This window comes from Capsicum annuum, chromosome 11 (genome assembly GCF_002878395.1).
Source record: "Capsicum annuum cultivar UCD-10X-F1 chromosome 11, UCD10Xv1.1, whole genome shotgun sequence".
NCBI classification, from domain to species: Eukaryota; Viridiplantae; Streptophyta; class Magnoliopsida; order Solanales; family Solanaceae; genus Capsicum; species Capsicum annuum.
The window spans coordinates 180,519,193-180,546,516 of record NC_061121.1 but is presented as its reverse complement, the minus strand read 5'-3'; the positions used below and the strand labels follow the sequence as shown (position 1 = coordinate 180,546,516).

Here is a 27,324-nt window from a genome sequence, read left to right as displayed (position 1 = left end):
TTTTTTCATCTTTTATTAATATGTAAGTAAATTATATTTAAATATATTTATAGAATTTAAATTTTAAAGAGATAAGTTTGAAATAACAAAATATCTATTAGAAATCTTCAATTATGAGTTTTTATTTTTAAGATAATGAATTTTTTTTTATTTAAAGGATAATGTATTTCAAATTCAAATACTTAATCTTTCAATTCAAAAACTTTTATGAGGTCAATTAGAACTCTCTAATGTGATAAATAATTAGTTCCAATAAGTAATTTTAATTTATAATTAATGTTAATTTAAAATTAATAATTTATTAGTCTTAATTATCTTTTGATAGTTTATCTTTTTTCTTTTGCATGTTTGTTTCCTTTTCTTTTCTTTTCTTTTTTTCTTTTCTTTCCTTCCTTTCTTTCCTTTGTTTGTTTGCTAATTTTTTATAAGAATAAATTGACAACTTAAATATATAAAGGTATTTCAAGTAGATATATATGTTATATTTAATTATCAAATTTTAATTTATATTTAAAATTTTAAAATAATCGCAAGTAAGGATATGTTTTAGATACACACCACAAATTTATATTATTTATATTTATCAATAATTATAATAATACTTTTAATACATTTATCATTATATTTGGTATAGATAAGTTTATGAAATATAAAATTATATTTAAATATATTTTATACCATTTAAATTTTAAAGAGATAAGTTCGAAATAGAAAATATCTATTATAACTCTTCAATTATGGATTCCTATTTTTAAGATAATGAAAATCTTTTTATTTAAAGGATAATGTATTTCAAATTCAAATATTTAATCTTTCAATTCAAAATTGGATAAAAGTCTAATTAGAACTATATAAAGTGATAATTAACTAATTCTAAGAAGTATTTTCTTTATAATTATTTTTAATTTAAATTTAATAATTTATTAATCTTCATTATCTTTTGATATTTTTTTTTGCACTTTTTCCTTCTTTTCTTTTCTTTTTTTTTCTGTCCTTTTCATCTTTCTTTTGTTTGTTTGTTAATTTTTTTTAATAAATTGACAACGTAAATATATAAAGGTATTTCAAGTAGATATATACGTTGAATCTAATAATTAATTTTAATTTATTTTTAAAATTTTAAAATAATCGTAAGTAAGGATAAGTTTTAGATACACACCACAAATGTATATTATTTATATTTATCAATAAAAAAAATAATAAGAAGAAGAAGAAGAATAAGAATATATTTATCATTATATTTGATAAAGATAAGTTTATGAAATATTAGATTATAATTAAATATATTTTATAGCTTTTAAATTTTGAAGAGATAAGTTTGAAATAGCAAAATATCTATTAGAACTCCTCAATTATGATTTTCTATTTTTAGTATAATGAAAATATTTTTATTTAAGGGATAATGTATTTCAAATTCAAATACTTAATCTTTCAATTCAAAACATGATAAGAGTCCGGTTAGAAATATTAATGTAATAACTAACTATTTCTAATAAGTAATTTTATTTTATAATTATTTTTAATTAAAAATGAATAATTTATTAGTCTTGATTATCTTTTGATAGTTTATCTTTTTTTTTTTGCATGTTTTTTTCTTTTCTTGCCCCTTTTTCTTTCTTTTGTTTGTTTATTAATTTTTTTATAAAAATAAATTGACGACTTAGATATATAAAGGTATTTAAAGTAGATATATATGTTGAATTTAAATATTAAATTATAATTTATATTTAACATTTTAAAATAGTTGCAAGTAATGATAAGTGCTAGATACACACCACAAATATATTATTTATATTTATCAATAATAATAATAATAATTATATGTGATATAGATAATTTTATGAAATATATGATTATATTTAAATACATATTATAGCATTTAAATTTTAAAAAAATAAGTTTGAAATAGCAAAATATCTATTAGAACTCTTCAATTATGGGTTTCTATTTTTAAGATAATGAAAATCTTTTTATTTAAAGGATAATGTATTTCAAATTCAAATACTTAATCTTTCAATTCAAAACTTGATAAGAGTCCAATTAGAACTATTAATGTGATAACTAACTATTTCTAATAAGTAATTTTATTTTATAAATATTTTTAATTTAAAATTAATAATTTATTAGTCTTGATTATCTTATGATAGTTTATCTTTTTATTTTTTGCGCGTTTTTTTGATAGTTTATCTTTTTTTTTCGCCTTTTTTTTCTTTTCTTTTCTTTCTTTTGTTTGTTTGTTTGTTAATTTTTTTTTATAAAAATATTGAATTTAATTATTAAATTATAATTTATATTTTAAATTTAAAATAGTTGCAAGTAATGATAAGTGACATATACACACCACAAATATATTATTTGTATTTATCAATAATAATAATATATTTATCATTAAATTTGATATAGATAAGTTTAGAAATATAAGAGTTCATTTAGAACTCTTTTACTGTGGGTTTCTATTTTTAAATTAACTAATAATATTTTTTTAAAGGATAATGTATTTATAAATCTTATTTTCAATTTTATATATTATGATTTGGGATGGTGGATATTAAATATATGTATAACCATGAATACGTAATCAACGGTTTAGACTTTCACTAACTATATGTAAATCAAACGTTAAACTGAGAGAACAAAAATGTGTTTAGTATGGATGCTATGGCATTACCGTGCCACACGTTAGATGAATATACTTTTGCAACATCAGATAACCTAATAGTTTCTTTCTTCTCGCTTCTTGGAAATTTTCCCTCTCCCTCCAGTAACAAAAATCATGTTTTCCTATTCAATTCTTCAATATTAAACCCAAATCTTATACATATATATAAGTATAAATATATATATATATATATATATTCAGTATTTTGATATTTCATTTATAAATATAAGTATTGCAGATTAGATAATGCAAACATAGTAAAAAGAGACATTTTGAGAAGTCAAAATACCATTATGAAATAAAAGATTATACCTATTTGCGGAAAGAAAATAATAGTCATAAAAGTTTTTACCGTAAACCAACTGCTACGAAGAATCTTTGAAACAAAAATTATAGGTCTTTAAAATTAAGAATCCAAACAATATAAGAAGCACCAACTTAGTCCTCAAACTCATCAGCCTCCGCAAGTCGCAAGTTGGTAATAGATTTTGTGCTTGAGCCAAGCGTTTTGCCTCAGCTGCAGAAGCTGCACAAATTTTCCTATAAGCCTCCACTTCCTCAAGGAAAGCCTGTTCGAGCTCCTCCAATAGATGCCCTTGCAAGCCCTTAAATGCATCTGTTTTGCCCTTAGTGATTTGGTTCTTCGCGATACAATTATTCAACACATCCTTATAAATTCATCTGGATTCCTCCCATCATCAGTTAAAAGAAAGCTAACTTGATAAGAGAAAAAATATATGCAGTTGCCTCGAGCAGTAGCCATTAACCGAGAAAACTTGATAAGATGGTTATCAAAATAAAGAAAAAAATAACAACATAAATTGAAAAAAAAGTTGAGGCCATTAATAAATCAAAAGAAAAATGCATCCAAAACCCTAAATCATCATCAATTGTAAAACATATAAACATTAAATCATCATCAATTGTAAAACATATAAACATTTCCTGTGTATTGGCAACTGTGTATCCATATATGTATTTATAGTGCTGAAATAATTTTTAAATTGCAGTTGAGATAAAGATAAAGAGTTGGAATAACTTAATTTAAATTCAAATTCATGATAAATACTAAGAGATGAGATAACACTAAAATACTAAAATCATGGAGGAAGTTATGATCAGATTAAATTCAAAATTAATTTGAATTTTTCAGTTTGGTTAAGATATGTTCTGTTCACCTATTAATAAGTACGTATATTTGAATTTATATTTTTTATTAACTTAAAATTTTCAATTCAAAATTTTTCTTGCAACATCTATAATTTTGTAATAAAAATGATCATGTGGCTTCTTATAATGCTTCGTCCTTTGCTTTATAATATATATAAATAGTATTGAATTCCGGAAATATGAACAATCTATTAGCATCAAAGTAGGTATAATTTCTCAAGAATCTCTACTTTTCTACATCTTGTGCTATTTGTTAATTATTTAATTCACTTCCATCTCAAAAATTTCATAATGAGATTGATAATCTAGTTGTTTCTAGATTCCACTTATTTTATCGCCGTGGACATGTTGCAATTGTATTTATAACTAAGCTATATACCGATAAGAGTTTCTTGGTGTGTGTATTCAATCTCAGTGTCCTCCTCCTCCCCAATGTTATATAAAAAAATTAAATTAAAAATTCTCAACACCCTAGGTTACCCTACACGGACCTCCAAAGTAGGGGAAATGTAGAGAATCTACAACTACAACTCACTGCACTACCATCCAATAGCACAATTATAATACAACTCCTTTCGTTTTAAAAAGAATGACCTACTTTCTTTTTTGATTCGTTTTAAAAAGAATGACTCTTTTTCCTTTTTAGTAATTTTTTGGTTTTAACTTTTCACATGTCATGTTTAAGACTACAAGATTGAAAGACATTTTGATACATTTTATATATCTTTAATTTAACATCACAAGATTTAAAGGTTTCTTATTTTCTTAAATTTCATGTCAAATCAAATTAGGTCATTTTTTTTTAAACGAAGGGAATAGTACTTTTTATCTTTTTGGAAAGCGGCAATAATTAGAATGAAGAGATAGATTTAACTGCCAAATTGAGCGAAGCCAATGCAGTGGTACTGGCTAACCTAAGCCTGAATGTCTTGTTGGGACGCACGCGGAGAATTTGCGGTGCGTACTGCTCACCCCCTCTTAACTTGCATTGTGGAAGCGGCGGTTTCTAAACTGTGCTGCCATTGAACAATTGTATTGACCTCTCCCATTTATCAACAATGTCTGGGAATTATTAAAAATGAAGTTATGATCATTCTCATGAAGTTAACATTTTTACTCCCTCTTTAAAATAGGTGACATGTTTGTGAAAAACAAAAGTTATCTCAAAATAATTTAAGTATTTAAAAGATCTAGAGATAATCAGATAATTAATCATTTTGTTTCAAATCTAACTTTAGTATTAATTATTCTAAAGTTAAGAGACGCGTAAATAGATAAAGATTAAAAAATTAATAAGATATATATACATTATTAGTCAAATCACACTCCTAATTTATTTTTTTTATAAGAGTTATGCAAAGTCTATACATGCAGTGGCGGAGTTAAAAATTTTGTCAAAGGTGTTCGAGCTTTAAAAGAGTGAATAATTTTTTTAGGCGAGTAAATGCTCAAAATATATATTATTTTAGTCATGAGTGGGTACACCCACTCGGCTTGGATGCCTGCATAATTGTTTCTACTCAAAATTTGTTCTATGCTTTTTTTCGAGCAGAAATCAAACAATAAAAAAGAAAATCTAGAGTATTTTTGGTGTGGAGGAAATATTTGAGAAAAATATTTTTTTATTTTTTCATATTTGATTGATCAAAATATTTTCTCTAGAAAATCAAGGTCCTTAAAAATGAGGAAATTTACTCTTCTAACGAAATAGAAAAAATAAATTTCAAAGTAACTAAATCATATTAACACTTACATATAAAACAAATCCATTACATAAATCACTACTAACAATAAAAATAATTTTAGCTACTAGTGGAACTATATAAAAATAAATAAAACATATCAGAAGATAATAAGAAGAAGTATGAAACATAAAAGAAAATCTAAAGGTAAGCTAAAAATAAATAGTAATAGTTAATTTCTTTTCTTTTATGTTGACTGATTTATGCTGTAAAACTTAGAAATGAGAAGGTCCCAACAATCCACGTGGCTGTCAGCCTTGTCATATTTAAAATCACCTCAAAAGAATAAAAGTGAAAAACACAAAGAGAAAAGGATGTTGAAAGCGGGGTTCAAACAGTAAAACTACGGGCTGCAAATGAACACCCTTACCGCTGGATTACCACGCTCAATTCATGAAATGATTGTTCATTTGTCATTATATCCACCTATTACTGAATATTTTATTTGTATACACGGTTTAATTTTTCGACAAAGGGTGTTCAATTGACCACTCTTACTTGACTGCAGCTCCGCCCATGTATACATGTCAACTATTATAAAATGGATGGAGTAATAAATAAAAGGAAGAAAATGGTCAAAAGCCCCCCAACCTTTACCTCAAATCTCAACTACACACCTATACTTTGCAGGGGTCTTATAACCTCCCTATACTATTTAAAATTAAAAATTTTACCCCCTTAGAAACTTATACTCAAATATGTATAGGGGAGTGAGCACCACACGTTTGCCATGTAATGCCACGTAATATTACTACATAATTTTTAGTTTTTTTATAAGAAATTAATTATTTTTCTTTTTTTTTAATATTTCTCTTTCCTTTTCCATTCCTTTACCAGTTTACATATCTTCCATTTTCATGTTTAGAGAAAATGAAAATTGGGAACTAGAATGGCTTTATGGTCCCGTAAATTTGATCGTTTAGTAATTGTGAGCTACATACCAAGAATTGCCAAAATAAATGTCAGATTTTGTTTTGAAATAAATAAATGTGATGATTTGTTTGGATTGCAATTAAAAAAAAAGGTCCTATAGCAAGAAACTGTCGCAGCCTCAGCCATAGTTACAGTAGGGGTCGCAGAATTTGGCCCTCTTACTAAGTGATTTTACCAATTATTTTCTTGAGATACAATCAAGTAATGGCAAGGTTCAATTATTACAGGATTTTCATGGCCAACCGATGAATTCAATGCCACATCCCCTGCAATACAGAGGGATTTAAAAAAATACAGAGGGAAATTTTTGTTTATGTGCTTGGTATGTGGAAAGTTCAATTCTTGCTTCTTCTACTTTTGCTTTTCTGGACTTTGCTGCTCTTAGTCTTGTATAATTTGAATTAATGAATCATGTATAATTTGCTCTGTTTCACTTTATTGATGATTTTAGCCTTACGTTTTGAGCCCATTGTCGAGTTCTTCGATGAGAAAGATAATAAAATTGGAGATGAAGAAGATGAGGAAACACATGAATTCAAGAAAGATGAAAAAGATAATTAAATTGGAGATCAGAAAGATGAGAAAACACCATTAATGTGTTCAAGAAAGATGAGAAACATAATGAAATTAGAGATGAGGAAGATGAGGAAAACCATTAATGAGTTATTGGATTTTTTTTGTTTTGAGAAAGAGAAGAAGAAGAAGAAGAAGAAAGAAAATGAATAAGAGAGAAAATGAATAAGAGAAAATAATAGTTAAAATTATAAATATTTATATAAAAAATATTAAAAATAAAATTTTAATATATAATTTTCGTTTTCACTCTAAGAGAGTGAAATACACTCTCTTGCCATGTCAGCTTTTAGGAGTGTTTTAATTTCTATTTTGAATAGTTCAGGGGGGTCATAGGACCCCCGCAAAGTATAGGCGTGTAGTTGAGATTTGGAGTAAAGGTTGGAGGGGCTTTTAGCCATTTTCTCAATAAAAGGAGTAAGAAAGTTTGGGAGATAATTAATGAATCTCATTGCTAATTTACTATGATTTAGTAATAATTTAACGTAATAATGTCTATGAATTAATCTGTATTAAGAGGCACATATATGCCATGCCCTTATTTGTGATCATTCTTGTGAAGTTAAAATTTCAAAATAAAAACAAGAATGGAAATTATTAAAAAGGAAGTTATGATCATTTTCGGAAAGTTGAAAAAAAAATACAGAATAAGACGACCAAACAATAGTAACAACGTTTGGGAGATAATCTTTTTTTTTTGTTTTCCCAAGGTATTCCCACAGCCAGCAGCTGTGAGACTAATCCTACGTTCAACTGTCAGCGCACTAAGCGGTAGGGAACTGGCCACAGAGTTTTCTCCATTCACCAGAGGTGGGGATCGGACCCCAACCTTTTGCTTAAGGGGTGAGGTGTTGAACCACCACATCAACCTTTGTGGTTGTTTGGGAGATAATCAATCAGCCTCAGTAATAAATTAAAGTAAAAATGCTTATGAATTAGTATAGATTAAGTAATAAATCGTATAAGGGGACCTTGTGTATAGATTATTTCATTAGATAATAGTCTAAAAATATCCCGATAAACAATAAAATTATAGAAAAGTTGTTTAGGTTTTATCTAATAATAAAATTTTCCTTTTTTTAAGAAAAAATATTGTCATTTCTCAGCAGATAAAGAAAAGTTTGTAGGTGCAATAATTAGTGACAATACCGACTTGCCAAAATAATAGTCTTCAGAAATATCGCGCCATATTCTATATACTATTAGAAAGGACATCTTCAATATGGTTGCTTAAAGCTATTTATACAAAAGGTTGAAGGTATTATAGTCATTAAAATAATTTATAAAAACATGTTGTTGAGATAGGATATCTTTTATTTTTTCTAATTTGGATTTTATAGCAACTACCATTAAATGCCCATTCTTTTCTATTTAAATTACAAATCATGCCTTTCAGAAATGTCCACTTTTTCCCATTTAAATTACAAAAATAAAAAGTATGAATATATCCCTGAATTTTAATTAATGGTGCAGATATACGCATCGTTATATTGTAGGTATAAATATATTTTTGTCGTTAATGAAAAAGTACATATATATACTCTTCTCACTAATGGCAGAACACATGTTTTCCTATGCGTTTGTCCTTTTTTAGTTTAATCTATTTAAATTAATTTTGGATTCTATCATAATTTAACCCATACCCGACCCAACTTATAACCCAAATCCGACTCAATCCAAAGAACTTTCAAGATAAACGGGTTTTCTATCAAGCGTCTTCCATTTTCTCTTCCTCTCATACTCTCACTAACACAAAAAAACTCTAAAAAAATTGATTTTCGATTCATAAAATTTGTTTTCGATTCAAAAAAATTGGTAAATTCTGTAATTTTCAGATTTTTCTTTCATTCTTTGGTATAGTGTTAGGAAAACTCATCGTTTCCACCTTAAACTATACACAAAAAGTCTAAGATACACTCAAACTATCATAGTGACTTATTACACACCTATACTATATAAAAGTGAAACTATTATCTCCCCGCGACACCTATGCCCAAGTTTAATGAGTGGAGTATACTCCACTCGCTCCACGTCACTTTCCAGATCACTTTCCACGTCATAAATAATTTTAAACATTATTTTTAGACAAAAAATTTCAAGTCCAACTTTCTTACCCCATTCATCTATCCCATCACCTCTAAAAGGGAACTTCACCAACAAACGAATACAGTAACAGAGAATCAAGCAAATCAAGATTCAAATGCTTCTCAATAAGGATGAGTCGTGAGATAGATAGAGGTAAAAAAAAAGTGAGGGTCGCCGAAATTTTATTTTCCGACGAAAGTAAAAGTTTTCAATTGATACTTTTAGATCTTGGGATGAAATTACAAAAAGAAAGATTTGAGGAAGGTGTTTTTCTATGTGCTTTGGAGGTCGAAGAAATTTCGTTAGTACCGTGAACTTTCTAATAGAATTTTTCGACAAAATTGCGATGAGTTTTTTACTCTTTTCCGACGATTGTAGATCCATATTTTCTAATCTTTTACTGGTGATTCACTTCCTATTTTAAGTAAATCAGTTGAATTTTTGAAGAAACGGAAGAAACTGAATGTTTTGGGGGTTGATCTTGGTGGATATTTTGGTGGCCATTAATGGCACCAAGTACAATGAAAATGAATCCCCAATGAAAATGGTGAAAGAGGAAGACAAAAAATAAAGTCAAAGAAGAAAAAAAATTATTTACCAAAATGTGAAAGAAAATAGGCCCACAAAGATTAGTCAATTTGGTAATTAACTTCATAACAACCGCTAGAAAAATGACATGTGTATAACTAAATTTATTTTTAATATTTTTAGTTATCTTTTTTCTGCATTTTATTCGTACACGCGCCCAATATATTTGAAATACACGCACATGCCACATAGACAAAGAGAGAGAGGGGGGGGGGGTGTTAGTTCCACTAAAAATAAGAATAAGGGTGTAATGGGTTGTTTGATTAGTTTAAGTATGTAAGTGACTTTTCGTATATAATTTGAGGGGGAAACAATGACTTTTTCCGTATAATGTTTGGCTCTTCTGAAAATGTCCCGCCAGAAGAAGTTTCTGAACTTCCCTGTTAATCTTTTCTTTCAGAATTATCTTTCCTAGTCTAGTTTTATTTTTCTTTTTGGTGATTCTCTGTCTTTTAGTAATTGTTTTTATGTGATTCATGAACAGTCTCAGGCCATGAAGCTTAAAGCAGAGAAACTTTTAGCCAAGATTGTAAAATTCTGGATTCCTGCTGGTCCTTCTGATGGCCTGAAAAGAATAACAGAGGAGGAAAAGATCATGTACTAGTTAAATGTGTTGATTAGCTGATCCATTATACCAAAAAAATAATTTTTGATTGTTTGAATTGAAGTTTAGAATAAAAAATTAAAGCTTGAATAGAGAAAAATTTTTAGCATTTAATTTGAAGAGATAGAGAAGAAGAATGACAAAGAAGAAAAAACTTTTCCCATGTTCACCAAACAAGGCCCTCCGACTTCATTCTCTATAGTAGAATGAGAAGAATCATGAAAGAACCAAGTCTTTTTAGGATTTTTTTGTGTTAGTGAGAGTGAGAGTGTGAGAGAAGGAGAGAATGGAAGACGCGTGAGTGGAGACGCATCTGGCTTGTAGGTTCTTTAGATCGGGTCGGGTTCAGGTTATAATTTAAATTGGGTGTGGGTTATATTAGAATAGGATTCGAAATTAATTCAAACGGATTAAATTAAACAAGGAAAAACGAATAGAAAATAGACACGTATCCTGTTGTTAGTGAGAAGGGTATATATGTACCTTTTCATTAATGATACAGGTATATTTATGCCTAAAATATAACGAGGGGTATAGCTGTATCATTAATAAAAGCTGAAATATAGTGGGGACCGTCAAAACTTTTCTAAGTCTAACATAAATTATGTAATTTTGAGAAGTCATAATAATTTATATTAATTAATTTTAGTTAAAATCTTAAATTTTAAATAAATATCATATATTTATTTTTATTCTTATACTAAAATAATATATAGAAAATAGTTTTTTTTACTTATTTATTTTAGTAATAAAAAAATATTAGTTATTTTCTTCTAATATTAACCTTGTGATTTAGTAACTATATCAAATACTAAATATCAAACTTAAGTTATCAAACACACTAATAAAATTAATTTAGTAAAATAAATTTCTACTAAATAATGTTTAAGATATGTGTCAAGTCAATATGGATCAAATAAAAAAAAACTGCCTATATATTTAATAATGCTGCATAAATTGTTAATAAGATTTTCTTCAGCTGATCAATTATATATTAATAAAAATGATTAATATTAAAAGAATGCGAACTTAATGACATGTTTAATTTCTTTTTAATAATTAAGATAACTTTGCCTAAAAAATAAATTAGAAAGAGCAAAAAGCATATACTTCTTTCATTTTTTAGATTATGTTTTGTACTTTGAAAAAAAGTATATTTTTTCATTTAAATTTATATGATGCATTTTGATTAAATATTGTCATTTTTTTTTTTTCACTTTTTCAAATACTAGAGAGTTTTACTTGAAAAGAAAAGTGTTGTATGTCAACATATTTAGATCCATAACTATAGGTTTTAGTGTACAAGATATTAATCAAATAAAATCTTTAAAATTTAATTACTTTTACATATAAATAATAAAGTTTTAAAAATTGAAAGAATAATTTTCAATAAAATTAAATAAAAAATAAAATGTTAAACTTTTTAGTAAGAAGATTTTCCTCTTACTATACTTTTTTGATAATTTAAAATTTAATTAAAATACCAATAAATTATATATTTATTTGAACCAAAATCAAATTGCATATTTTTACTTTTCATAAAATAACACGGGCGTTTGCCTCTAGTGCTTGAATATTTGTACCTTACTACTACTCGCCAAAATTATTCAGTTAAAATCTAAAGAAATATCTGACTGAAAAGAAAATTAAATTTTATTTTTTTTAATTATATAGAAAGATGAATATTAGTACGCCCAAAGGCATAAATGTAATTTTACTCCACTTAAAGTAGGTGTACATGATGCATTGGAAACATCTAATGCACAATAAAAATCAAATAACTTTGATATAACTATTAACATACACATGGACGGATGCACAACATAAAGTGTGGGTTCCCGAGAATCCATAGCTTTCTTTCGGTTCTTGAATTTATATTAAAAAAACTAATAAATATATAAGAATTATAAGTTGAAAACCCATAAACAAAGTGTGTTATTGATCTAGTGGTAAAAGTTATAAGTTCAGAACCCACAACCTTTAAATTCTAGATCAGGCTCTGAACATACCCCTACATATCATTAAATATCACAAATGTGCAGTAATTGCCACGTATATGTTTCATCTTCTTCTTCTTCTTTTCGTAAAATTTGTCTCATCAATTAAACGAATATCTTTATGCATTTAAATTATGTAAGGCAGTTCAAGTTTTTGTGTCCTCCAATTTTAATATTAGCGTGATATCCTATTAAAATTTTTAATTTTGCTGCTTTCAACTAAAGTAAATTAAGTGTATTCATTAATAATATAAAAAAAAATTTTCCTTATTTTTAGATTAGTGTTTTAAAAAATTAATTAAACACAAATTCAATCAAATAAATAAATTTTTTTAATTTTTTATTAAATATTATTTAATATATTTGAAAGTTTTTAAAAATCTTATGTTGTTAAACTTGTCGAGTAGAATATAAATCAAAGATATGCAAAAGACAAAAGAGTCATTTTTCAACAAATAAAAAAGGAAAATAATATATTGGAATGAAAAGGAAGTATTTTTGGGTATGTTTATAAATGTTTATTGGATAGTTAAGTTAATCACATAAAATATGTTACCTCATTTAATTATACACATTTACCTCAATTGGGACATGCTTGAGATTTATGAAATTTTAAGATTAATATATAAAATTAAAAGAGGTGATATATTTTATATTTAGTATATATGAATTTGTACTTAAGTGTCTATGTTTGACAATTTTAAATCGAACAATAAATAATGTATCTTTTAATGTTAGTTATGGCACCTTACAAAAGTTAACAAGGTATTAATTGATAATAAAAATGAAAAAAAAATTATATTTATTTTTATATGTTAAATATGAGAAGTAAAAATATTTTTTTAAAAAATATTAAATAATAGTGAGCAAAGAAAGTACAATTTAAGACCGTAGGCATAAATGTAATTTTACTCCGGTCAAACTACAATTTAAGACCGTAGGCATAAATGTAATTTTACTCCGGTCAAACTAGGTATACATGATTCATTGGAAACATCTAATGCACAATAAAAATCAAAATAACTTTGATATAAATACTAACATACCCCTACGGGTCATTAAATTGCTACAACAGTTACTTTTGTGAGTTCTCCAATCCACTATATATATTTCATTGTTGTTTTACGTTAAACAAACTTGTTAAAATATTTAACTTTTTTCTTTTTTTTCAAATCATTCATCCACTTGAAAAGAAAGGTCAGATTTTTTCGACTTTATTATCTTCTGTCTCATTTTATGTGACATATTTTTATTTTTGATACATACCCAAAAGAATATTATCTTTCTTTATTTCATAATTATTTAAAGTCATATTTTCTCTTTTACCTTTTTGATTCCTTCTAATTTTAAATATAATACTCCTTTTCTTTTTTACTTTTCTAAAATAGACAATTTGGTAAATTTCACAAAATTTTACTTTATTTTTTAAACTTTATATCCGATCAAAAGATGACACATAAAATAAGATGGGAGAAGTAATAAATATAAAAATATTATTTCTTATGTTTAAAAAAGAATGACTTACTTTATTTTTAATCCATTTAAAAAATGATAATTTTATAATACTTTAATTTTAACTTTTCATGTAGCGTGTTTAATATCATAAAATCAAAAAATATTTTGATATATTTAACATAACTTTAATTGATGACCATACAATTTAAAACTCTTCTTTATTTTTTTAAATTTTATGTCACAGCAAAAATAAATTATTTTTTTTTAAATGGAGGAAGTAACATAAACATAAGGAGATGATTACTGTTGAACGCGGTCTTCAAAAAGTCTTAACATTAAGAAAATGAAGATTCGATGTCTGTAACAAAAGGAAAAAAAACAAAAAGATTTGAATTAATAAATAAAGGCATAATATATAAACATGCCTTTTACTTGGCCTCAAATTATATCTATGATCTTCAATTTTGGATGTACATAAGTAGACACTTAAACTTGTATAAAATTGAACAAGTAAATACACACGTTCTATGTGACATAATACACGCAGGACATCATGTAGGACAAGAATTAATCATGTAGGACGCCACATATGATATATGTATCTACTTGTTTAATTTTATCCAAATTTAAGTGTCTACTTGTATATATACAAAGTTGAAGATCATAATATAATATGAATTCAAGTTAAAAGGATATGTTTCTAAATAATCGAACTATGGTTAGCATGTTGCATGACCTATCCCTGACTTAACAGTGAAGTTAAGAGAGATAAAAGATAAAACGTTAGTACTTTTACTTGTTAACTCGTAAAATTCTTCAATACACATCCATTTATAATCATACACTCAAACCTTTTTATAATTTTATTGTTTACCTTTTTATAATTTTATTGTTTGTGGGGGATTTTTTTGACTGTTATTTAATGAAATATTGTTACAGAATATATAGCAAGAAAATAAGTTTCAAAATAAATTGACCATCATAATAAAATAGTACAAGATATTGTATCGAAATAGAAGACGACCGAAACCTTAGCCAGAAGAATTTAGCCTTTGGACTATAATGGCACGAAAAAGACATCATCATTCAAAGAGACATACATAGGGACCAAAATTCCATTGAAAATTAAACACTTGATGATGTTTCTGTTTGCTTATCGGTGAACGACTATGGAAAAAAGAAAAATAACTTTTTGGACGTGATTTGGTTAAAGCGTGTAAAAAAAAAAGGAGGGTGTTGGACCAAAAAAAAAAGGGTAGCGCATACAGAAAGGGGGCAGGGATTTGTCAAAAGGTACAAAAATGAAGATGGGAGCGTTGAACACACAATTTTAAGTAAAACAAGGTATAGTTATTTTTATAACAATTTAAGTTCTAAGATATTATGATTGCATAATTAAACGAGATAAAAAAATCTTTTTTACACCATTAGCTCATGAAAATGATGATACTCATAGTTGAGGGAGTGCATATATATAACAATAACAGCTTACTTGGTAAAATTCTAACAGGGAGTGCATACATAAAAGATAGAAAATGGTAGGAGAGGGCTTTAATTTGTCAAAAAAAAAAAAAAAAAGATAAAAAGGAAGAAAAACAAAATATAAGCAAGCACCATGCTGCGCCAGATTTCAAATATGAGAATTTACGTTACGTAATTGAGCTAATAAAATGAGGAGGGGAGGCGGAGTATATTTAACGTGTTATAAATCCGAAATATTTATCTATTAACATATACATTTATGTATACAATGCTAAATTTCTTTGTGGTATTTTTAAAAAGTAAGACTATTAAAATGAGTAATCGAGCAATATATGTATATACCTGAGGTTCACCAATCCAACGAAAAGGATTGGAAGAGAGGTCAACTTCTTGTTCATGTGAACCTTTGTGCCACCAATCACTTAGCAATAGATTGAATTCTCCATCATAATGAAATGGTTCCCTTTCACCTTGTGCAACATCCACTATGAGTGAACCATATAGCCCCGTTGATCTTTGCATTCCATAGTGTCCATGGTAGAAGTATGTCCCCGCCTGTTTAGAATTAAGATATTTGTTAAAATTGATTGATTGTTGGACCCAACCAATCGATTAATTAAAAAAATGCATACAGGATTTATTCAAGTCACAATTATGTACATGTAAACTGCACTTAATTGACATTATTGATCTCTAAGGAAAAACACGCCACTTCTATCGAAAAATATAGATCAATATCAAGTAGTACATGTTAGAATTATTTATTTTATATGGACTTAACATTAACTTTTTATTACGTTAAAAATAAAACGGGCTGATGTTATTAGTTGGTGGACAAGACACAGATCGTGTATTCATACGAATTCCATATGGGCCTGTATCCATTTTATATTATTGGTGTGGGCTAGCAATAGTGTAGGCCTGTAGTAGACATGTGAGCCCATAATGGGGGTGCACTAGGTTAAGGCTTTTAAGCCTATAACTATAAGGTTAGGTCCCCTCTCCTGGCTTTAACATAAGACGTATTTCCATATGCTGTCAGTCGTCGTAAGAAAAGGAGAGGAAGACTCAGACTTGTTCGTCTAAAGTTACATGTTGTAATAGCGGACAAATCATCTCCGGTTATGTGATATAATGACAGACAAAAGTACGCATCTTTCTACTCGCATATTCCTTACTTTATAGGTGTTCTTGGTTTATGTGAATCTGTGGTATGTTTCTGTGTTAATTTAACACATGGTGTCAGAGGTTTTCACATAGATCTTGAACCCTATTACTCAGTTCATGAGAAAAATAATTGAAAATAATGATCGTGACACACTCCGTCTTAAACTTAAATCTGAAATGATTCCCTTGTCAAAAGTGTCTAAATATGTTTTAAAGTATATTGTTAGTATTTGCAAATTAAAATTATTTTAGAAGTTTTTCACTATTTTAAAAGGCGAAATTGTACTTTAAAAAACAAGATGAGAAGTATGATGAGTAGATCTAACTTACGTGGGTTCGTCTGGGTGAGGGTATTAAAACATCCATGTACATTCTTAATCGTCTCCCTAAAACCCCTTTTGAGTTGTGGGCCAATAGGAAATCCAGTTTAAATTATTTTCGAGTTTGGGGATGTCCTGCCGAAGTAAAACATATAAAACTGAATTTAGAACCTTGCTTATTTTTTTCATTGGTTATCGAGCTCATTCTAAAGGATATGGGTTCTACTGTCCTACAAGGCGAACTAGAATAGTTGAATCTTAAAATGCAAAATTTCTTATATGTGGGACTATCCTAAACTCCATGGGATAAATTTATCAATTAAACAAGCATTTAAGGTATTTAATTTCGTACATGAGATGGGTTTTGAAATTGTTGAAGAGCATGCATTGTAAGTCCCATATTATAATGAAATTTTATATAAACTATGAGGTTGTTTTCCCTAAGCTTGAATTATTTTCATATGTACATGTGTTATTAGTTTGAAAAGTTATATGAGAGCATGATTTGCGTAATTACCTCTCTTGTTATGCAACTCATTGTCCTAACAATGTTATGGATTGTTATAGTTTTATAAAAGAATGAGAGGTTTCTTCCTTGATTTACGAATGCTCATATTTTCTAATAAAGAATTTGCATGTGATTGATGAAAAAGATGACTACTGTATAATAAACTATTAAAAAAGGAGTAGCTTGCATAGTTTTGAAACAAGAACTCCCACATGTGATGTTTAAATATTTTGGGTAGTTATCAACATGATTTTGAATAAAAAAGGGTCAGGACAACAAAAGGCATGGTAAAGATCGACTGATTATCCTGGGACCAATAACATGGTTAAAGGGGAGGATATTGTGATTGAACATATACCTACTAATTTGATGCTTGCTGATCCACTAACCAGGGGCTAAGACCCATAGTTTTTATTGCAACATGTTCAGAATATGGGTGTTGTTGAGTCATTTGATTTGCTGGATTAGTGAGAGTATTTAATATTTGTCAAACTCTTTTTTTTAAAACTCCAAAACAGATTATTTTAAGGGTCGAAAGGGTTTTTATTATTAAAAGTGACAAAGGATTGATAATTTGTTTCGAAAAATGATTATTTACATTTAAACTTCGAGTCGCCACTTGACATAATCCGGTGTGCCAAGTCACCTTTGGAAGATCCTTTTCAAAATAATTTGACTCTTTAAAACTAATCCGCGAAAGAATTCTGTTGACCGATGGGAAGGTGTTAGGCACCCCTCGATCTCATGGTTCGACCATGGTCGCTTGGTGGAGCGTATCGGCTAATTTTACACTATGAATGTATAAACCAAACAAAGCACACAAAACAACCAATCAAACAAACAAAATAAAATAAGTCCAAAATATAGTGTCCAATTCAATTATTACAACCTAAAATAAAAAGGGTACTGAAAAGTAAACCTACACTAATCCTAAACTACTCTTCAATGCTTTATCCGATTCCTCGAGCCTTGATCACGAGCCTTCTTTACATACATGATACTTCGGGGCATTCTCCGGATAAATCAATACAAATCTCTCGGGGCATTCCCACCAAATGAGTACAATTTCAATTTTTGTGCAATAGAACGAATCATTCACACACACATTCAAACACTCAACCAATCGTTATTCCTAAATTTGCCTACCCAGCCCTACCGTTTACCAACTAATTTTATCCTATTAGGATACTATCACGTTTAACATTAGTATTTACTCCAAAACAACCAACGATAATAAATCAATACTAAACAATATTCATTTTATCAATTGCTACCATCCAACCCTACAATCCTTTTAAAACCAAATTTACACAATTCGCAATCACCATTTCAACAATCCACAACCATAACCCATCCATAATAAAAAAAATCAAACACCAAGTCAAAACAACAATAGTTCACATCATCACGAATCAATCAACACACAATATTGAAATCAATGCATTAAATATCATCAACAATGAAATAAAAAAGGTAAAGAGTAGAATTGGACCTCAATTTGATGCTTTTTCAAATTCAGTGTTACTTGAATAAAGAGAGTCTGCACCTGGAAACCTCAAGTCGAACCTCAATCGAACAAAATCATCTAACTCAGAACTGAGAATCGCCAAATAGAGAAACCTAGACCAGATTCCGATGAACCCGCCCAACCTCGAACTAAAAAATCATGAGAAATAAGAGAAATCCAGCCTAATTCCTATGCGTTTGAACAGAATCAAAAGCAGGTCGAGGCTTGTTTAACTGTTTTGTGTCGCCGTAACTCCGGTAAACTTAGGCAATGATAGAAATCAATAAAGAAATACTAGTGGTGATGTATTCTGATGGGGTTTGAACGGATTTATGATGGCTTAGATGTGTTTCTGGTGAATTTCTCACCAGAACAGGAACCAAACCACAAAACTTGCATTTCCTTAGCTCCGTGTTACCCTCCTCTCTCTCGATCTCAACTCTCTATTCTCAATCTCTCTGTTTTGTCTTAAATTTTCTTTCTCTCAGTTCTTAATTCTCCTTTTTTTCTCCATTTTCGATCTGTGTATGAAATGTGTAGAAGAGTGATGGTGTAATCAGTGTATGCATGAATTTGTGAAGGTGAGTTGTGTGTGTGAATGAAGTCACAAAAATAGCGCGCTTGTTGTTCGTCAGATCGTGGATTCGAAAAGGAAAAAGAAAAGAGGAAGACGATGGTGCCTTATTCTCCTTTTTGATATGCTGCCCCCTTTTTTCCTGTGGGTCCCCCTTTTTATAGTGTGTATGTTTATCCTTTTTTTTTCTTTGTGGACAAGAAATGTGAGGTGGAGGGTCACGTGGGTAGGTAGGGTAGGAGGGTATTGGGGGGTGATGTGTCCTCTTTTGATTGGAGAGGTTGTTGGAATATTTAAAAGAAGATAAAATTTGTTAGAATTTGTTGAATGGGATAAAGATAAAAATAAATAAATAAATAAAATAATGAGGTGGTTATTTATTTTATTTTTCTTGTGGGAAAATTACCACGTAGATAGGATACGTGGTAAGATGGGATAAATGGTAAACATACTTTCAGGAAGGGACAACTTTACGTGTCTACATCATGCCCCTCTTTACATGTAAACACAAAGTGTTTTCATACAAAGAAGCAGACAATGAGACAGAATTTTGACCCAACCATTATTCAAAGGAAGAAATAAAAGGAAGAAGGACAACCGAGTTGGAGAGTCGAGTGAGGTCCCGTTGAGGTTCCAGTCTGCGACTCTGTCATTACATCAAAAATAAAAGTTATAAGTTAAATAAATAAATAAAATTACAAAAACTCTATCTATGTAGCTTTCCTTGACTCCTGACTCGCTACTTCGTCACCCCGTTCTTCAGGCGGGCTCCTGACTTGCATTTTCTTCAACTTATTGCTTGCCTTTCAATTTCTTCACCCTGTTCTTCAGGCGGGTTCCTGACTTGCCATTTTCAACTGTTGACTTTCAATCTTCTTTCTCTTGTTGCTTGCTTTTCAACTGCTTTACCTTGTGGCTTAACTTTTCATGTATTCGCCCTGTTCTTCAGAAGGGCTCCTGAAATTACCTCAAAACTAAAAAAAAACTCACACAAAGAAATGCATCTTCTATGAGTTAATTGGAATGATTCGACTAAAAGGTACGTCTTATAAGAATTAAGGGTGATGACTCGACTAAAAGGTACGTCTTATAGGAATCAAGGGGAATGACTCGACTAAAAGGTACATCTTATAGGAATCAAGGGGAATGACTTGACTAAAAGGCATTTCTTATAGGATTCAAGGGGGATTAAGGGACTAAAAAGGTACATCTTATAGGAATCAAGGGGGAAGATTCGACTAAAAAGGTACGTTTTATAGGAATCAAAGGGGATGACTCGACTAAAAGGTACGTCTTATAGGAATCAAGGGGAATGACTCGACTAAAAGGTACGTCTTATAAGAATCAGGGGGATAACTCGACTAAAAGGTACATTTTATAGAAATCAAGGGGGATGACTCGACTAAAAGGTACGTCTTATAGGAGTCAAGGGGGATGACTCAACTAAAAAGGTACGTCTTATAGGAATCAAGGGGGATGATTTGACTAAAAGGTACGTCTTATAGGAATCAAGGGAAGTGACTCGACTAAAAGATACATCTTATAGGAATCAAAGGGAATGACTCGACTAAAAGGTACGTCTTATAGGAATCAAGGGGGATGACTCGTCTAAAAGGTACGTCTTATAGAAATCAAGGGAGATGACTCGACTAAAAGGTACATCTTATAGGAATCAAGCGGAATGACTCGACTAAAAGGTATGTCTTATAGGAATCAGGGGGATGACTCGACTAAAAAGTACATTTTATAGGAATCAAGGGGATGACTCGACTAAAAGGTACGTCTTATAGGAATCAAGGTTTAATTTAAGAAGTGTATCTCCTAGCAAATGAAAACTAAAATCCCTGGACAAGAAAGTATGTCTCCGAGAGATATATGATGATGACTTTTATTATGATTTGATTATCAAACCTATGCATCAATATTGTTTCCTACATTTGTAGGAATGAGGCATTGCATCCCTTGATATTTATGCTCTAAAGTCCTTGATTTGAAGGTAACCTGTGTTCTTGTTTCATACAAAGAAAAGTTATGAGTTTAAAAACATGGTGGCTGGTTTGTGGATTTTGCTTTCGTGGAAAACGCTCTTCCCATCGTCATATTTAACCTTACTTCCAACCATTAGCATATATCATTGACTTGATACATCATAGACCTAAACTCAGATTATTAAGAGTGACTTTGACACAAACACAGTATCTTTGCTTTGCCATGCTCCTCAGATAAACCCTTTAAACCTTAGTATTTTCATGAGTTCCCGGACTTGTCTATCAATAAAATTTTCTGCATGCTTTATTTCGGCTCACAATCATGTCTCTTTCATGCGCCGTTCTTTCTGTATTGCTTTGTACCATTGAAGAAACTGGTTGCCAGTTTTGAAATCTTTTCTCACTTATTTTGACATGGACTTAACTCAAAGACAAGAGAAAAATGACAATGATTTTTATTTGGACTACTGACTCAAGAAAATAAAATAAAAATAAAGAGAAGAAAGAAAATACAATGAATGTCACCATTTGAAACAAAGAAATAAATATTTATCTAGAAAAGACAGTCAACTCTAATGATTATGCCATGCATTTTGGATTAAGCTGCCTGATCTTTCCATCCAAACTTTCTACCAATTGTTCTTGAGTTAATGGCCCTAAAACTAAGTTACTTCCTTAGGCCAATTACATTCGGGGACCTCATTCGGCTAGTGGCGCTTTGAAAGGTTTTTGCCAACAAGCCTCTCTCATTTTCTTTCTCTCAACTCACCATTGTCTTATGGTGTCCGTGAAGGTCTTTCACTAATGAGACTTCACCATTTTCATTTCACTCAACTCACCATTGTCTTATGGTTCCCGTGAGGGTTTTCACCAGTAAGACTCTCTCATTTTTATTTCTCTCAACTTACCATCGCCTTACGATGCCCGTGAGAGTTTTTACCAATAAGACTCTCTCATTTTTATTTCTCTCCTGATTTCTTATGCTGAGGAAGATAAGTAGTAACCAAAATGCATCATCATATCCATTGCATACTTAGCCTTAACATTCTCAAAGATTAATTTGAAGGTCTTTCTTTAGTTGTAACTTGGCTTCTAGATAAGGTTAGAAAGAAGGGATGACATGACCCAAACGACACTTGAAGTGGTGCAGGACTTATAACTTTTGGAATCGACTCAAACAATGAGGATTAACTCATGCCCCAGTTTTTTTTGACTGGATAATTCTAAATTGTTTATTTAGTTGGACTGAGCCCATAGTAGGGCAGCCTACGTATCTCACCCCCGAGAGAGGAGAATCAGGTCACGCGTAGTTTTGGCAGCTTATTTGTTTACTTGATTCTAGTTTTTATTTATTTATTTTTTTTTCTCTTTGGAATTTTTTTTCTGATTTTATTTTTCTTAACACTCATTTTTTTTTCGACACATTTTTTCTCTCTCTCTTTTTTTGGAAATTTTCTGACTCCATTCTTTTGCTTGACATTCTTCTTTTGAGCCTTGCTGACTCTATCTTTATTCTAAAAGTGGTATATGAAAGAAAATAAAACTAAGGCTCAAATGAGGTAAATAAAGGATGACACAATATTTGGATAGCAGAATGAAATGCCTTCGTCATATCAATCCTTGTAAATTCAAGTAAATAACATGCAATTTGAAAGTTAGAGATGAAAATTATGTGTGACATCTTTTACAACATTAAATTTGACTGAGTTTGTGCATCACTACTTCTTCTGCGCTTTTCTAGCATACAACTCCACTTTTGTTGTACATTCCTTACATTGAATGACTCATGATTTCGTGGAGCTAATTTTCTTTCTGTTCCTCTTGATATAAGATCACGCATCTACTATTTGACCTAATTGAGGCATGCCTTACGATTGATGACCAAGTTATTTTGGTGATTATCAAAAAAATTGCCCTAATTTTGAAAGGAGGTTTCAACATGGTCACCAAATGTCTTAACACGCTACCTATTTCTCACATACTTTTTCTAACTTTATCCCTCTGATTCAAAGTTCATGCTCAAATTGGATTTTAAGACCTAGCAAGAATTCCGCCAGCATGTCATATCACTAGAGCCAACATAAAATGTACTATGTAAAGAAAACAAACAAATAACATATATTTAAACACAAAGGGAAAAGGGACATTCTATTTAGTTGGAATAAAAAATAGAAAAGGTTTGACCATAAATGACAAAAGGGACAAAACAAGATAGATCCTAAACTACCACCCTAAAATAATTCAGATAACAGAAAAGAAAACAAAACAACCTACCAGACCTCTTCCTAGTAGGGAGAGGGGTGACTTCTCAATTGCTCAGCCTGACATATTAGCCACTGGTTTGCATATCAGCATGACTAGAGCTTCCACCACTGTCAGACATATTTCCTTCAACAAATAAGTTCTGGATCCCCATGCTTAACTCATTGCCTCCCACATATTGTGCAGTACCGTGTGCTGGTGAAGAACTCTGTGGGATGGTCGAGGGGTTAATGTTTTGCACCACAATCAATTTATCTTGAATCATCTTTTCTATTTCTCTTTTCAAAGTCCGACAATCTTCAGTACTATGATCCTAAACATCAGAATGATATGCACACCATATATTAGGAATAAAATTTCTTGAATATGGGTCAGGTGTATACCCAAGGAGAGGAGTAATCTTGCCCCTATGTCTTAATATCTGGAACAAACTGGCATGGGACTCCCCAATAGGAGTGAAATTATCCTTTTACTTCCTCCTCTTTATGAACTTTGGCCTCGGATAAAACTTGAATTTAGAGGTTCCTTGGTAAATTTGTGGGGGTCGAGGACGATGTTGAGGGACATGTGCATGCCATTGTGGATAAGAAGATGGATGGGTACACAATTGTGCATTGTTCAAAGGACATTGAGGAAGTGGAATAGAACTCCTTGGATTTTGAAAAGAGAAACCTTATTGCAGATGGATAAGTGGATTTGATATGTAAGCTCGGGATTGAGGCTGACGGTATTGGTGAGTTGGATCTCTCAAACTCTGCTTTGGCCCAGGCATGACAACAGATGCATTTTCTTTCTTCTTTCCTTCAGTTTTCGTTGATTGATTACAATATCATCCCAAATATTTCACAGAATCATTCTGTCTGCCAAGCTCCTCAAATTTTGATGTTTCAAAGCTTGGAGGAAGGTTAACACTTGAAAACATGCCCCAGTTTTTATATGAAACATCTTCATATCCCACAAGTCCCAAGGAACTTTTCATATCATTTTCTACACTCTTAACTTTCCAACCATTTTCTCTGGGTCTTCTAGCATACTAGGCTTCTTAGTAAGAAATTTTGGCGGTCCACTTAACTTAACTGCAGGCTCAAGAGTATAACAATGATCATCATGAGTATTGAATGTGGATTCACTAGTGGACTAGGGAAGCACAATCATTAAATTGATAGCCAAAGTAGAAGATTTTGTATAAGGTTGCGCAAAGAAAGCACAAACGATATGTGGTGATGTAAATGTGGTAGACTTATATTGAGGAGCTAAAGAAAGAGTGGTGAAAGTATTGAGGTTCATTTGACGTGGAATAGATTCTGAGGCATGCTGTGGTGTATCAAAAATAGTAGGAAAATGACTTTTCTATTTTGGTGGAAGACTCAAGGTATTTGCAGGGTCAGTAGTGGGGAATGGAGGAGGAGGCAGCCCACTGGCCCAAGATCGATACATTTCCATCATTTGTTGTCTTAGTCTTAAATTCTTTTCCTTTAAACTCTCAATTTCTTGACTCTTTGTTTGATCCATGAGGCCACTCTCTATATCCTTGTTGGACACAATTAAACCTTTCTTAGATTTGGTGTGATGTGGAGGACCAACCACAATGCCACAAACCAATCACCTTAAACTAACTAAACAAAAGAAATACCAAATACATTAGAGTTCAACACCTTTTTTCCAAAACCTTTTATTAGTATTTTTTCTTTTAGAAAAGATCACCGAAATCAAGAAGGGTGCCTACGTATCTCACTCCCGAGAGAGAAGAATCAGGTGTGCGTAGTTCGTGAAGTCTTGTCAAAATAGCCGATTAAACTCTTTTTCTTTTTTTTTTCTTGAAACTTTAAAAAAGAAAAGAAAATAACAAATTGTCAAAAGAATTGACGAAATATTTTTTGCATTTTTCAGGTTTAAATCTCTATAAAAATGAAAACATATAAATACCAAAGAAGAATCTTTTTGGGTTTTCGATTTTGAAATCATATGAAAATGAAAATTGAACCTATTAAAGAAAAAATCTTTTTGGAGTTTCCTTTTAAAAAAATGTATATGACACCTACTCTAAGTGAAGAGTGAAGAAAATCTTTTTAAAATTTTCAAATTCCTATACAAAATGAAGACTATGATTACCAAAGAAAATCTTTTTGGGTTTTAGATTTTGAATTTCATATGAAAATGAAAGTTGAACCATTAAAGAAAAAATATTCTTTGTAGTTTTCTTTTAAAGATGTATATGAAACACCTACTCTAATAAAGAGTGAAGAAAATCTTTTTGGATTTTTTGAAATAAGATCCCCGAGCCCACAATAGGTTGCCAACGTATCTCACTCCCGATAGAGGAGAATCAGGGGTGCATAGTTCATCCAGATTGGACAATTAAGGATTAAATGACAAACTAAATCCTGAATTGAGCGACACGACTAAAGACATATGAATAAAATCTTTTTGGAATTTTAATTGGAAACTAACACCAACAACTATGAAAGAATTTTTTTTTGATATTTTCGTTATATAAAAATGTACAAAGCTCCTTTTGAAAGGAAAAGAATATTTTTGGAGTTTTCGAATTGTGAATACTTACAAAAGAAATAAAAGGAAAATCTTTTTAACGTTTTTGATTTTTTGAGAAATGAGTGCAAAAAGTAAAAAAAATATTTTTTTTTGAATTGTGAAAAACAAAAGCCATAAAGAATCCTATAAACTACCAAACCTTTTTTTTTATTCACCTTTTTTTTATTTAAAATTTTATACTGCCTACACACTTTACTTCTAACACATACTTTCTCCAAATCAGTCCGTGAAATGACCACGTTACCCTCAAAGATGCAACATTTAATACATAGGAATGCTGTAGAGGTGAGTCTCCTATAAAGGACCAAATGGGCCTCGCTAGGTCTCAATATGATGCACATAAGTATGACCTAAAGGCTGACCTACGCTGGGGTTCACTAACAAGGCTGTTTGGGGGAGCGTATGGTCGATAGTGGCTGCTTTGGTTGTCCACCTACTCCATACCAGCCGATGGCTCCCCCTCCTAAAATAAGGGTGACTCAATTATATGTTGTGTACACAGCGTGTACTACAGAACTTGTTGCAGAAAGAATTGACTCGGGTTATGCACATGATGCCAGTTATAAAGTGGTAACACATAAGAGAAAAATTGTAAACAAAGGGCACATAAGCACTCAACAATGATAAAATAAACAACAAACGATAACACAAACAATGTTTACACACCCATAATATCAAACTAAGCCGATACAACTCCAAAAAAATAAGCTCGAATTCTGAAAGATCCCCAGCAGAGTCGCCAGAGCTGTCATACCCCTTTTTTTTTAAACTCCAAAACAAATTATTTTAAGGGTCGAAAGGGTTTTTATTATTAAAAGTGACAAAGGATTGATAATTTATTTCGAAAAAGGATTATTTACATTTAAACTTCGAGTCGCCACTTGACATAATCCGGTGTGCCAAGTCACCTTTTGAAGATCCTTTCCAAAATAATTTGAATCTTTAAAATTGATCCGCGAATAGAGATTCCGGCTAAGGAATTCTATTAACCGAGGGGAAGGTGTTAGGCACCCCTTGATCCCGTGGTTCGAACACGGTCTCTTAGTAGAACGTATTGGCTAATTTTACACTATGAATGTATAAACCACACAAAACACACAAAACAATCAATCAAATAAACAAAATAAAATGAGTCTAAAATATAGTGTCCATTCCAA

The 27,324-nt window shown here is 30.3% G+C and overlaps 2 pseudogenes; both read right to left on the bottom strand.

Annotated features, from left to right (window-relative positions):
• The window catches only part of LOC107847089, a 50,731-nt pseudogene that overhangs the window by 5,928 nt on the left and 17,479 nt on the right, over positions 1 to 27,324 (bottom strand).
• Positions 2,984 to 3,525, bottom strand: LOC124888533 (annotated as a pseudogene).